Consider the following 13,817-nt stretch of genomic DNA (forward strand, 5'->3'; position numbering starts at 1 on the left):
GTATTGATCCCCAGGGTTGAGACATTTCTCCGGGGCACCTATAACCTCTGTTGGTGCAGATACCTGTCTGTAATATCTGTTGAAGTGTGAATGTTGTCCAGACAGACAGACAGACTGCTGATCTCCACTGGCACAGACGAGAGAGACCCGGCCTCCCTCCAGTCAGACTACATCATCCATGAACTCAGGCACACTGAGAGTGCTGAGTGTTTTCACGCAAACATTTTTCCTTTGAGTATTGGAATCTGTCTCGGTCAGCTGTTAATTCCGCAGACGGGAGGAAGTATCCCTGATTGGGCTGCGTGGATGCCTCAGCTCTGAGCTTTCCTTGGCAAGGTTCTTCTGGGAAAACACGGCAGCACCAGACCTAATCCCATCTGATCCATTCCCCCACAGAGAAAAATGGAATTCCTGAACGTCTGAGCTCGGCCCCTGCCAGCGACTGGCTCTCCCGGAGGGCTGAGCAGAACCGAGGTGCTAGTGAAAGGAAGGCTTTCTGCATCCTGATGGTGATGTGTGCACACCTGCTGACCTAAAGGGGACGTAAACATACCGGTGTTCCTGCAGACACAGCATCACTCTGCGGTTCTGTCAGAGCAGACAAGTGTGTCGCCAAAGTTTTCTTCAACAACAGATATTTCATTTCCACCTGGAAATAGTTTTGCCAGACTGCAGTGATTCATCCTTTTCCTGTTGAGTTGCTTTAATGGCCTTTCTGCTTTGCTTTTACATCTGTCTCATTAGCTGTTTATGTGAGTGGGAATAATATGGTACTAATAGTACAGGATTTCTGTCTAGCAGGTGTCTAGCAGGTAGCAGGGCAGTAATATCCCACCTGTGTGGTGTCTGAGAGACAAGGTCAAACCACATGCGATGGTTAACCTCCCATTACACAAACAAGCCTTGTGGTAGATAAACAGAAGGGAACGTCACATGTGTGGCCTTGTTTAATGTCAGTACAAGCGACCAGCATTACAAGCAGCTGTCAGGATGACATCCAGTCCCTCTCAGACCCTGCTACAGGGGTTTGCCTCCAGCCCTCCAGTGATAAACCTTCCTTATTTTATACTGAAAAATTAAAAATAATGACATACTGCACCAAGAAAATGTATCAGGGACTAATCTGCCAAGTCTGATAAGTACCAGGCCTACATACTTAACTGACTGCAAGTAATATGACTAGGGGTCAGCTTTTGTCAGATTATTACTTATGAACCTAATTTTGCAGATTGATGTATCTAATTAATTTTTCTTAACCAGAGTTTGGAATTCATGTTTCCATGACCATCATCATAAGCAACTGGGAATGTGTCTCGTGTGGTCCCATGTGTTAAGGTTGGCTCACAGGACCTGTAGAGTCTGTTCTCTAAATGCACTGGCTTTATCACCAACATAATGAGCCAGTCCTTCTGCAGTGCATCCCAAAGTCTTCTCAGAATATCTCATTTTTGTCATTTCAGTCCAAATTGAAGCAACAAGGCACCTATTGAGACTGAAGAGTTGAGCAGTTTTTAGGCAGAAGTTTCTCACATTTCACTAGAACCTGAATGTGATCAAATTAGTTTCATTCCAGCACGGCCTGTTCCTTCTGCGGCGTGGAGGAGAGGTAGTTCTGTCTTCACGTGTCTCCTCAGTAGTCAGCAGAGTAACGTCTGACCTCATGTGTCTCCTCAGTATTCAGCAGGGTAATGTTTGTCCTCACCTGTGTCCTCAGTAGTCATCTGGGTAACATCTCTCCACACGTGTCTCCTCAATAGTCAGCAGGGTAACGTCTGTCCTCACGTGTCTCCTCAGTAGTCAGCAGGGTAACGTTTGTCCTCACGTGTCTCCTCAGTAGTCAGCTGGGTAACGTCTGTCCTCACGTGTCTCCTCAATAGTCAGCAGAGTAACGTCTGACCTCATGTGTCTCCTCAGTATTCAGCAGGGTAATGTCTGTCCTCACCTGTGTCCTCAGTAGTCATCTGGGTAACATCTCTCCACACGTGTCTCCTCAATAGTCAGCAGGGTAACATCTGTCCTCATGTGTCTCCTCTGTAGTCAGCAGGGTAATGTCTGTCCTCATGTGTGTCCTCAGCAGTCAGCAGCAGGAAACAAACAGGGCGGCCATCTCTGTCAGCGTGAGCTGCAGGCTGTTTTTAAAGGTCTCTGTCCTCTCGTGTGTTCTGCGTGGACCTTCGTCCCTTTGGCAGCTGGGTGCTGCGTGTTTGATCTCTCTGCTGTTTTCCTTGGCATGCCCTGCTCTTGATGGCCATTATCGGCTCTTAACAAAACAGGGCCGGGGATGTGGGAAAATGACCCAGACTCTGGATTACTGAGGGACTGTCATGCGTCTTTCAGACAGGAACGCAGCATTGGTTGTCCAGAGACATTTCCTCACGTGATCATTTCTGTGATTTCTGCAAAGCCTAAAGCGAATGACTTCTACCCTCGCTAGCTGTTCAGAGCTTATCATCCAAACTCTGCCCATTGTGTGCCACATTAGAAGGCATGATGGAGGCTACGCTGGCATGTTGGAGGCTACGCTGCGCTGCTCTGGCTGTGTAGTGCCCAGCTTAATGAGCTGCAGTTCTCAGAGTCATTTGGCTCTCATTAACACTGATGATATATTTGGTGCTGGATATAAAGAGTTGTGTGTTTCTTCACCAATCTGAGAGGGAACTGTTATGATTTCACTCATATTGTTCTGTGCAGAGACTGCAGGGTTTTTTTTTTTTTTTTTTTTTGTTTTTTTTTTTTTTACAGATTTCTCCAACCTGCTTTACTAGATGTGGGTCCTTCTGTTCTCACAGTGAGTTCTGTGTGTAGCAGATGTCTCTGAGGATTTAAAGGAAGTTAACGCTGATTAGAACTAATGAACAAAAGGTTACATGAGACATGAAAAACTAAATAGCAGTTATCTTCCTGATAACTGGCATGTGCAAGACTTGCGACACGTTCATAGTGTCTGTGTTTGTAACATAACGTACAAATAATGGAATGATTGCTGATACTGTCTTCACTTTTAAAGGTCCAGTGGCTAACCTAAGGAACATGGCCTAGTAGATCTGCACTGCCATACCACAGTGACTGAAGAATGTGCCACTGTAAAATAGATTTTATTTGAGAACTTCTTAAGCAGTTTCAGATTGAGTACATGGGTCACAGGTTGAATCCACAGGTCGGGTCCAGGAATAGCTGGTATTATGGGCCCCTCAAACTCTGTCCCATTAAAGAAACCACATCCTCGAGGCCTTCGAGCAGCAGCCATGAGAATGAGGTCCTCACTGGCATCTTTGAGCCCTTAGTGTTTGGGCCACCGACAGGCTGGAGAAGGAATCCCACGTCCAGAGGACATCCAGGGGATGGACAGGCGCTGTGAGCCAACCCTCTCACTCACAGACAGCAGGATGTGATAAGGGGGGGGGCAAGAGAACACAGCGTTCTGTCACACAACTACAGGAACAGGAAAGTCAAAAAAGGGCAATTGTGGCCTTTTCTAAGCAAGGCTACGTATGGTCACTGTACACATCACCTTCATAGTTTAATACAGCATGGACTTATTACGCAGTACATAAACACACCCTGCTGCCTGTTGGGAGTCGGACACTGCTGTCACAGGACAGCCTAGTAGCCTCTGATTGGCTAAAGCAGCGAGCATCTCCTTACTTACCCCTGACTGGCTGAAACAGCGAGCATCTCATTGCTCACCTCTGATTGGTCGAAACATGCACATGCTGATCCTTCACTGGCATTTAATTTTTTATATTTTTATTATCTGGATATTTAGGAGCCCTAAATAATCACAGGTGTCATCATCAGTGACCTGAAAGGAAACTTCACATTTGGGCGCTGGCCGCACCGCCTGTAACAAGCTCAGATCAGACCAGGCGCTAGGAAGTGCTAGCATGCCGAACATAGCATCCACTCTCGGTATCTTGACATGGCACAGATTTCCTGAACCACAATACATCACAATGAGGGATGTCAGATGTGTTTACACATCCAGTCAGAGCCCTTACTCTGCACAGCCCTGTAATTCCTCCCTCGTTGAGTTTCAGACGTTCTGTAGCTCACACATCTGTCACAGGTTACTGTTGTCAAACAGACTCTACTGATCTCGGGAAGGCTGAGGTCATCCTGTTAAAATGCCCCTGTTCTCCAAGACTTGTTTATTCAGAAAAAGAGATCAATACAGAAACGTTCTCATACATGGAGTAATGTAGTGAGAATGCTCTTAAGTCATCTAGACCTCAGTCCGTTCCTTGGCGGGACACAAGCGTGGATTCTGTACTCACTTGCTTTGAGTGGCATCTTGAGGCTGCACTTGAAGACCCGCTGGTCTTTGCCAACTAGCAGATTCCTGACATAGGCGTAACGTACAGATGGAGTCCATCCACTGAACACTCATGCCTTGCTGATCAGAGCTCCATATTGTCTGTACAGTGATGCTACGTAGCTGTGGTAATGGTGCCCTCAGAAAGGTTTTAATCTTACATGTCAGGCTCCCTCCCCTTGGTGGTGGGTGGAAAATGTTCAGATAATATAATGATACTGCACAGTGAGTTCCACTGGGAACCAACAGGAGACTAAGGGCCTTGTGCTATAGAGCAGGAGAGAAACACGACGCAAAACGTGAAGCCTTATTCCAAAGAACAGGAAAACATTCTCAACAAATTAGGCTTAAAGGAGTAAGGAGTCATTTTTACCACCAAAAAGTAGCAAATGATATTTATGAAAGTGATTACTTATTGTTTTTAATTTTTTTAATAAGTGCAGCTAACTTGAGATGAAGAATCAGACTGTAGTCCTCAAATGAACCAGTTTATGCTCCACAGAGCAGGTCTTGTTTAAGACAGACTTACAGAATATACAGAATATCTGTATATATCAGTACAGAATATCTAAAGTCAAAGTCAAATGCAAATGTATTAATATAGTGCCTTTCACAATAGCTGTTGTCATAAAGCAGCTTTACACATGTCTGAGTCCAAGGCCCCAGTGAGCAAGCCAAGGGCGGCAGTGGCAAGGGAAAACTCCCTAGAGCGCGAGGAAGAAACCTTGAGAGCAACCAAGACTCAAAGGTGGGCCCAGCCTCCTCTGACCCACAACAGACACTAATATCTGAAACATCCAGGCCACTAGGTGTCAGTATAATGGCTGTTTCACAATGTGAAGAAGAATAATTAAAAAATTACATTTACATTTATGGCATTTAGCAGACGCTCTTATCCAGAGCGACTTGCAAAAGTGCTTTGTCATTTATTCATAGAATACATCCTAGTACAGTACAGTAGATTAGAGTCCAATATACCAATGATCTAGAATACTGTAGAAATACAGGGATCACTGCTGATACCTAGAAGTACAAAATACATACGGTCTCTCAAACAATGATAAGTGTAATAAACAATAAGTACTAGAGTTAAACAACAAGAGTGTAATAAACAATACCCTACAATCAGTACTAATGTAGTCAGTCAATATGGAAGCAGGCTGAGTTGTCATTTAAATATTCCACAAACAGACAGGTCTTCAGTCTGCGTTTGAAGACTGCAAGGGACTCTGCTGTCCGTACAGCTAGTGGAAGTTCATTCCACCACCTGGGAGACAGGACAGAGAATAGTCTCCATGCTTGTCTTTGCTAAAGAAAGGAACAATATATTCTTGTAATCTCCCTCCCATATGAATTAAAACTGAACATCTTTCACCACCATTGTAAATCTTTAGAAAATATAACTGCGTTGTCGCATATATTTGAACCAATTCTAGTTACACACACTGATAACAACTAAACACAAAATAAATTTAAGAAATCAAATCATGTTTGACAGCCTTCATTATTGAGTATTTAAGGAAGCAGGATCCCTCTGTACACGTAGCCTTAAGGCCACTCTGGGAAGCAGATGGAGCTGGATGGAGACTGAGGTATTCAGTACTGAGAGCTCCATGAGGAGTGAGAATTCGTCTCACTGCTAGCTGGACAAGAACAACATTATTTAGAGGTAGAACAACTGGCAAGAGTTTGAGAACATAAGATTGGAACAGTTTGTTCAAAAGTTGAGCTCATAGCGTTTGAAGATAGTCCTCTCTCTACTAAAGTAATTTATGACAAATTCAGATAATTCACTCTCTACACTGAAGTAACCTCTACCAAATTCAGGTTTTGGCTTTGGTTGTACCACTAAAGTTGGTGGACATATTTCCCATTCAGATTGTTTGAAAAAGATCCATATCTTTATTTAACCTTTTTAGTTAATCACACAATAACTTAAATATTACATAAATGTAGCAAAAATTTGCACAGATTAATTCCGGGCTGTGAAGAGTTCAAATCAGACTCCTTGAAAGTCACTTGGTAACCAATCAACTCATTTTCTAGTCACTCAGAGTAGGACCCATGTTATGCTATCAAGGTCTGTAATGGACAAATGTAAATGACTGTGGAAAAAAAAGTCTGTGATGGAAGATGCCAGAAATTTAGACTGAATGTTGACATCACATTGAGAGATGCTGTCAGCTGTGTGGAAGCAGTCTGCTCCACACATGTGGTAGGACAATGATGAGACATGAGCAGGTAGACAGACAGAACTAACAATAGACAGACAGGAGGTCGATCATGATGTAATCGTGTGAACAAGGCCAACAAATGCATCTGTTCCTGCGCTGCAGTGTGACTCTGAATTCAGACATCACACACAACAAAAGGGCTTTGAACACAGGCTGAATTATATCTGTTTCATAATTTATTACCAATCTGCTCTAGTTTTATAATCTTTTATATGACTGTAATTTTGTATGTTTGTACAGGTATTGTAAAACTGAAGAGTTTGTCAGCTGCAGGGCTACCAACCCCCAACGCCCAGCCTCGGGGCATAAACTTTCTCAGGAACATGTTTTGTCTTGGATTGGACAGGATTTGTTGTGGACATGTTTTCTCATGGAGATATTTTCTCATGGACACATAGACATGTCTTCTCATGGACACATAGACATGTCTTCTCATGGACACAGACATGTCTTCTCATGTCTTTAAGAAAGTGCCTTTCAGTCACCCACATTAATTCTGCTATGATATGTTGGCAGGTTTCCAGAAGTGCCAAAGTCCACATGCTGCTGCAGCTGCGTACTGCAGCGAGGCTGAACTTCAGAGTGCAGTTAGCGCTGTTCATCAAGTTGGAGCTCAGAACTGTGCGCTTGGGTTTCTGCTAATGAATGACCAACTTTCCACTTCAATCTGAAGTACCACTGAGCCGCCCTTTCCATTTCTCAACGTGACTGTTGTGGCTGTGGCCTGCACATAACCTTCAACACACACACACGCATGCACGCACACATGCACACACACACACACACACACACACACACACACACACACACACACACACACACACACACACACACACACACACACAATGCTTCCAGTCATTATTTTATTAAACACTTCAGTCTCGTTTAGAGGGTGTTTCCTGTATGCCCCTGTCCAGAGGCACGGCTGGGGTTGGGGAATGGACAAGCATACTGTTGGACTGGGCTTAGCTCCTGGAGGCCCCGGCCAGGGCAGCCTGCATGTTTCAGAGTTTTCCGTGTTTCAGGGATTTCAGAGTTTTCCATGTTTTGGATTCCATGTAGCGGATCTGCAGTGGGGCCAGATCCAGCAGGATGCCAGGAGAAGGCAGAACTTCCTGTTTAACGTTTAATTACTCACTTTAACAAAGAGCTCAACATAGATTTGCCATTAGGTAATTCCACTGACAGCAATTCAGTGAAAGTTGATTCTGTAGAGGTCGGACTGGCAGGAGTCTACTGTGTCTCGGGCGTCTGGGTTTTTGGCGTTCGCCAGCAGACTTAGCTCAACAAACCTCAGCTTTGATTATCAATCATACAGAGATTCATTTATTTTAGGGGAAAGTTAAATTTTGCAGCAAATACGTGCAAGTCCTGATGCACCAAACACAGATCCATCAGTCGGTGGGTCACAGAGTGTGAAAATCCCAGCCAGTTAAAACCAGTGAACTCATGTACTGGTCAGGTAGGGGATGCTGGAGGGCCTTCGCTCCAAGAAGCAGGAGTAGGGAGGTCATACGGAGACAGTCTGTTGGAAGCGAGTCAAACACAATAAGTCCCACTCGGTTTCCTCATGGCACGGAGCTCTTGTGCGCACGTTCACTGGTAGTCTGGGTAATTATCCTGCGCTCTAGAGCAGAGCCTCCATTAGCGTGAACAGAGCCTCTCTGTAAATGCTGATGTGAACCCTAAAAACCTTTAATAAGGCTCTGAACTGCAGGATCAAACTTAGCTGGTCAAAGGTTATTAGATGTTCTGGATGTCAGATCCTTCTGATCTAAGATGTCGCTGTGTGCTTGATTGATAAAAGGTTGATGAAAGGTTGTGTTTGATTCAGAAGGTGGAAATTTTCTCTTTCTTCTTGTGTAATGTTTCCTTTGCTTTCAAAGGTCCAAAACTTGAGAAATCATTCTTTTAATTTGTAAAATGTTTACTAGCAATTAGTTTTTGATTATTTTATTTCTTAAATCATATTAGAAAAAGTTGGCAACATATTGATTCCATCAAGATCAATTACAAAATCCCTAAAAATGAGTCATAAATGTGTTATATTGGACAATTCATCTGGTTCAGAATGTTATTGGTACCCTGCCAATAATTAATCAGTAAACTCACTTTCACCCACCATAAGTCCTGTTGCTTGCCAAAGTTAGAAAGTAAATCCAGATGGACCTAAACCAAGGTAGAAACTACTTCAGATGAACGTTCAGTAACAGAACATACCGGCCTCCACATTTCGGCTAAAGAGCATTTTAAATATCTTATTTCACTGGATAAATATTTTCTCTGACCACATCTCTGTGGAAAGTGAAAGAGAGGTACCAAGGGGCTCTTAGCTGGTAGATGGGGATTTCATGTGGCATGATCTGGCAACCTCTTTTTCTCCAGGATCTTTATAACTGTTAAACGTCTGCAGCTACAACTCAGTCACACACAGACACATGCACACACACACGCGCGCACACACACACGCACACACACACAAAGACCAGTGGCTCTTCTGTCACCAGTGAAAGGAGATCACATAGGTCTCATAAGAGATCACAGGGTGAGGGTATGTGGTCCATAGGGTCCACATTCCCCATATGTTTATTAATATGTGTGTCTGGCTGTTATGTATATATTTTTGTGTATATATATATATATTTCCTTTTACACCCCTGTTTTCTTTTCCTCAGTTTGGACAGAGCACTCAAACCATTTCACTGCGAGTTATACCGTGTATGACTATATATGTGACAAATAAACCAAACTTGAACTTGAACTTGGCTGTGTGTTTGGCTGTGTGTGTTTGGGTTTACGTGTGGAATGGCAGACGGTGTGTGGGGGCAGGGTGGTTTACGTGTGGAATAGCGGATGGTGTGTGGGGAGAGTGTGGTTTACGTGTGGAATGGCGGACGGTGTGTGGGGGAGGGTGGTTTACGTGTGGAATGGCGGACGGTGTGTGGGGGAGGGTGGTTTACGTGTGGAATGGCAGACGGTGTGTGGGGGGAGGGTGGTTTACGTGTGGAATGGCAGCTGTATGGTGTAGCTGTGCTGGTCTGCTGTTTCTCACTGACACAGACATCCATCAGCTGATAAATTAAGGTTTTGTTACATTCATTGGTGTTGTGTCTTTATCTCAGAACAGCTGTTTCCCCGAAAGCCCTGAGCTATAGACACTGATATGTCCTCCTTGATAAGGCTGAAAGTGTCAGACTGATGGATGGTGTTGAATGTGTGGGCACATGGTGTAAAATATGGCTGCTAATATGACTGTGGCATGTGTTTTAAACAATGAGGACAACAGAGGTGAGAACTGGTGTGTGACACTGAGACCTACAGCCCTTCCACACTGGCCAGAAGGAGAGGAAGGGAGGAGAGGAGAGAGAAGAACATACATGTATCTACACTTACTGGCCATGTTATTAACACACATCTCGTGTGTGTTTTATGACTGGAGGTTGTCTGTCACCATGAGCAATTCAGGCCAGCCAACCTCCCTCTACCCTACTTAGAGGGGTATATACCCTACCCTACTTAGCACTGGCTACTTTCTGACCACAGGACCTCAGATGACCTGACTGGATGTGGGGCCATTCCCACAGCAGCATTGACACAGGAAATGATTGTGGTGTGGTAGGATGTGTTCCCCTTGTATGAGAGTGGCCAACAGCAATCAGATACCAGCCAAAAAACTCAATCCAATCTGAAGAGTTAAATAAAGTGTAGTTGGGTTCTATTCTCTAACGTTAAATCTACTATATACTTAACTGTTGTTGAAGGGTGGTGAAAGTAACATATGTATTACAATTTGTTTATTCTGATGGTTGTTGAAAAATTACATGATCCAAGTCTTTGCCAGGTATGTATGTTCCAAGACTTCACCAAGTGTTTATTTTCCAAGATTTTGCCAGGTGTTTATGTTCCAAGACTTTGCCAGGTGTGTATGATCCAAGACTTCACCAGGTGTTTATGTTCCAAGACTGCCAGGTGTTTTATGATCCAAGATTTAGCCAGGTGTTTATGATCTGTACCTTCTATTTCTTTATCTTGAAGTGTGAGATGGTTTATGTGAGGTGTCCTAAAAGTGGGAGACATTATAGTTACTCTCTGAACCTGGAATTTGTCCTTAATATTGATATTGATTACTTGGCCTGTGCTGAAATAGGAATAGCCTCCAGTCAGATATAAACCCTGTGGATGGAGGCACTGCTGAACATCCAGAGGTGTGAGGTGAAGGTGAGATGTGTGAGGTGTAGATGAGATGTGTGAGGTGCAGGTAAGATGTGTGAAGTGAGATGTATGAGGTGAGACGTGAGGTGTGAGGTGAGACATGCGAGGTACAGGTGAGACGTGTGAGGTGCAGATGAGATGTGTGAGGTGCAGCTGATATGTGCAAGGTGCAAATGAGATGTGTGAGGTGCAGGTGAGACATGAGGTGCAGGTGAGACATGTTAGGTGAGACGTGAGGTGCAGGTGAGACATGTGAGGTGCAGATGAGACATGTGAGGTGCAGGTGAGACGTGTGAGGTGCAGAGGTCCATACGTTGTCTCGAGGACTGCATACACTTTACTGTGTATCCAGAACTTCATAATTATACTCACTGGATGTTCTGTGCTGGTGAGCCTTGGGTTCAGTTGTTCCTGCACCTTTCTTCCATGCTACATGTTTCAGAGCCTTCGGCGCTTGTCTCAGGTTTTTTTGAGTTAGAGCATTGTGACTCACACCAGTATCCCTGCTCTTATGGTACAGACACACCCCATTACCTGCAGTGATGTCAGTGTTCACTGTATACAACACTAACAGCCAGTAAAGCTCTGATGATGAGCGATAGGTTGTAATGAATCGAAGAGTAATGGCCTTTCATTCTGCCAAGTAACTGCATCGCCTGTGAGCTAAACGGCCTGTGAACAGGGATCTCCCTTCTGTGGCTGAGTCATTTGTTTTAGATGTCATAGTGTGGGGTGGTGGCTCACTAAATACCCTCTGATGTCACAAAGTGCCCTCTGTCTTCTGTCCAGAAGAATGTGCATTAAAGCATATACTCAGGTAGACAAGCATAGATCCAGTTTGGTACTGTGTTTAAATCCACCCACAAAAGGTATTTCTGCAATGGAGATGTATTAAGTACCAGGATTAGGCATGATGTGTGAGATGTTGTAGTTAATGAGTACAGACCTCTTAACATCATGGTACAGTCATACAAGGTTGTTAATTTCTTGTAGATATCGTTATTTTGAGTGTAACACTTTTCAGATGTCTGCTTTCAATTACATGTCATTTTGAGAATCTCAGTCCCACTGGCAGATATTTTGGCAGCCAATATTCCAAAAACTCTTCATATTATGCTAGTTATGAGCCTCCACCTCAACACTTCCTGCCTTTATGTCTGTGGATGCTGCCAGAAGCCAAGCTCCCAGCACAGCTATAAACTCCTCCAGACTCCAGAGCCTCCATTGACTGTTTACATGGACATTGCCCAGGCTCTGTCCTCACAGGAGCTCTGCAGTGATACTTCCTTTGGTAACACCATACCCACAATGAGAAGCTGTGGAAGGAGGGTGTGTGGGAGCTGGTGTCCTTGAATCTTTTCCCAAGCTAGGCAGATCACACGGACTCTTCAGATTCCTGTGTGTGTTGCTTGGCAAGACCTTGAAGGTGCTCACAGAGCACATCACTGTAGCCTATTAACTGATGGAACTAAAAGCTTCATCTTGGTGGATTGCTACAGTGTGTCATGAAGAATGATCAGTCAGAGGTCAGGTCAGAACTCAGCTCCACTTATTTAACATCTGTGTGGTACTGGTGCCAGGAACGCTCCATGATCTGGAGACTGGGACCGCCGTTGTCTGCTGGAGAGAAAGGCTGCATATCACGCGTCGCTGTGGCAGGGTGTGCAAACACACTCACCACCTGACCCCAAATAACCTATTAGACTAATCAAGCTCTACAGACATACACGGTGGAAACTTGGAAATGCATGCATACATACTGTACACACACACACACACACACACACACAAACACCTGCTTCTCAGCATGCCACTGTAAACACTGACAGACCCCATCTGTTCCTAACTCAGACTGTCCCTAACCCAGACTGGTCCTAACCCAGACTATTCCTAACCCAGACCTTTCTCTGGAGGATGCCCTACGCTTCTGTTATGAGTTACTCTGCTGAGTTCTTTTCAGAGTGATTTACAGTGTTAAAACTAGTGGTCAGACAATTATAGAGAAACTTGGTATGGTCTGATTTTCCCAGTAAACCAATATGCACTTACAGCTTAAAAATTTTGTAAGGTGATCATGTTCTCTATAGTTGTCTGAATACTTGAAATATGACATCATGATCTTCAAGTTAAATACCAAAAGCTGTCAAAAACGTTTCATGTCTAAGATCTGTTTTCTGATATATATTGTTTCATTTGGCTCCAAAAGGGGTGTATGTCTTTCTTCAAAGTGAGAGGGGGAAATATCTTTTACCTTTTCCTGCAGTGCCAGGTGAAGTAAAATATTCTAGCAATGACCATCAAGACAAGATACCTAAATTAATTCTGGCCAAATTCAGTAACATAAGTCCTTATTGCCCCCTTTGACCTCTGCACTTATCTGACAGTAAGTGCTGTATTGAACTGTTGTGAATCACAGTGAATTTGACACTATGACCCCTGATATTATTATAGCTGATGTGCTTGTAAATATTAAAGGTTGTTCTTGTTGAGCTACACGAGATAATTCCATTACACCTCCGCTGCTAATAGACGGAAGAGCAATGGGCAGTGCAGGCATGGGTGGTAGTGTCATGGAACGCCCCCCCATCAGTCACATTGTATGGCCTGCCGCGTGCAGGGGGGTTTCACAATAGTTTGTACCCACACCCTCCGTGATGGCACACACCTGTGCAGGGGTTGTTAAGTGTTTGTCTGTCTATTTAAACCCCTGCCTGTGTGTGCCTCATTGTTGGTCATTGTTACTGTTACTGATATTGTTATCGTTAGTGTTAGTGTTATTGTGTGTAGTCATCATTAGCGTGATATGTCCTTATTCCTGTCTACACTGTTCATTGATATGTGTTATGTGCCGCAAGTGTCATCAATGTTCTATGTCATCTCACTAAATTGAGGGAGTCTGTGTGTCCTGTTCCGTGCCCTGCGGCACTTGGGCCAACATTACATGTAGGAGCTAGTGCAACCGCCTTTGAATCTTTAAAGATATATATGTTTATCAGTTAGTGAATATATTAAAAATGATCTCATAAAGGAAAAAGTACACTCTGATAACAGACACAATT

At 43.9% G+C, this 13,817-nt stretch overlaps 1 long non-coding RNA gene across 1 annotated transcript; it reads right to left on the reverse strand.

Moving 5' to 3' along the window:
* Positions 1-3,079: 3,079 nt before the first annotated feature.
* On the reverse strand, positions 3,080-4,462 carry LOC113584667. Its single transcript, XR_003411425.2, has 2 exons — positions 4,275-4,462; positions 3,080-3,371 (listed from the first exon to the last, which is right to left on the reverse strand). It is a non-coding gene; the product is annotated as an uncharacterized LOC113584667 (long non-coding RNA).
* Between the last annotated feature and the right edge of the window lie 9,355 nt (positions 4,463-13,817).

The sequence above is a fragment of the Electrophorus electricus genome, chromosome 7 (genome assembly GCF_013358815.1).
Source record: "Electrophorus electricus isolate fEleEle1 chromosome 7, fEleEle1.pri, whole genome shotgun sequence".
NCBI lineage: Eukaryota > Metazoa > Chordata > Actinopteri > Gymnotiformes > Gymnotidae > Electrophorus > Electrophorus electricus.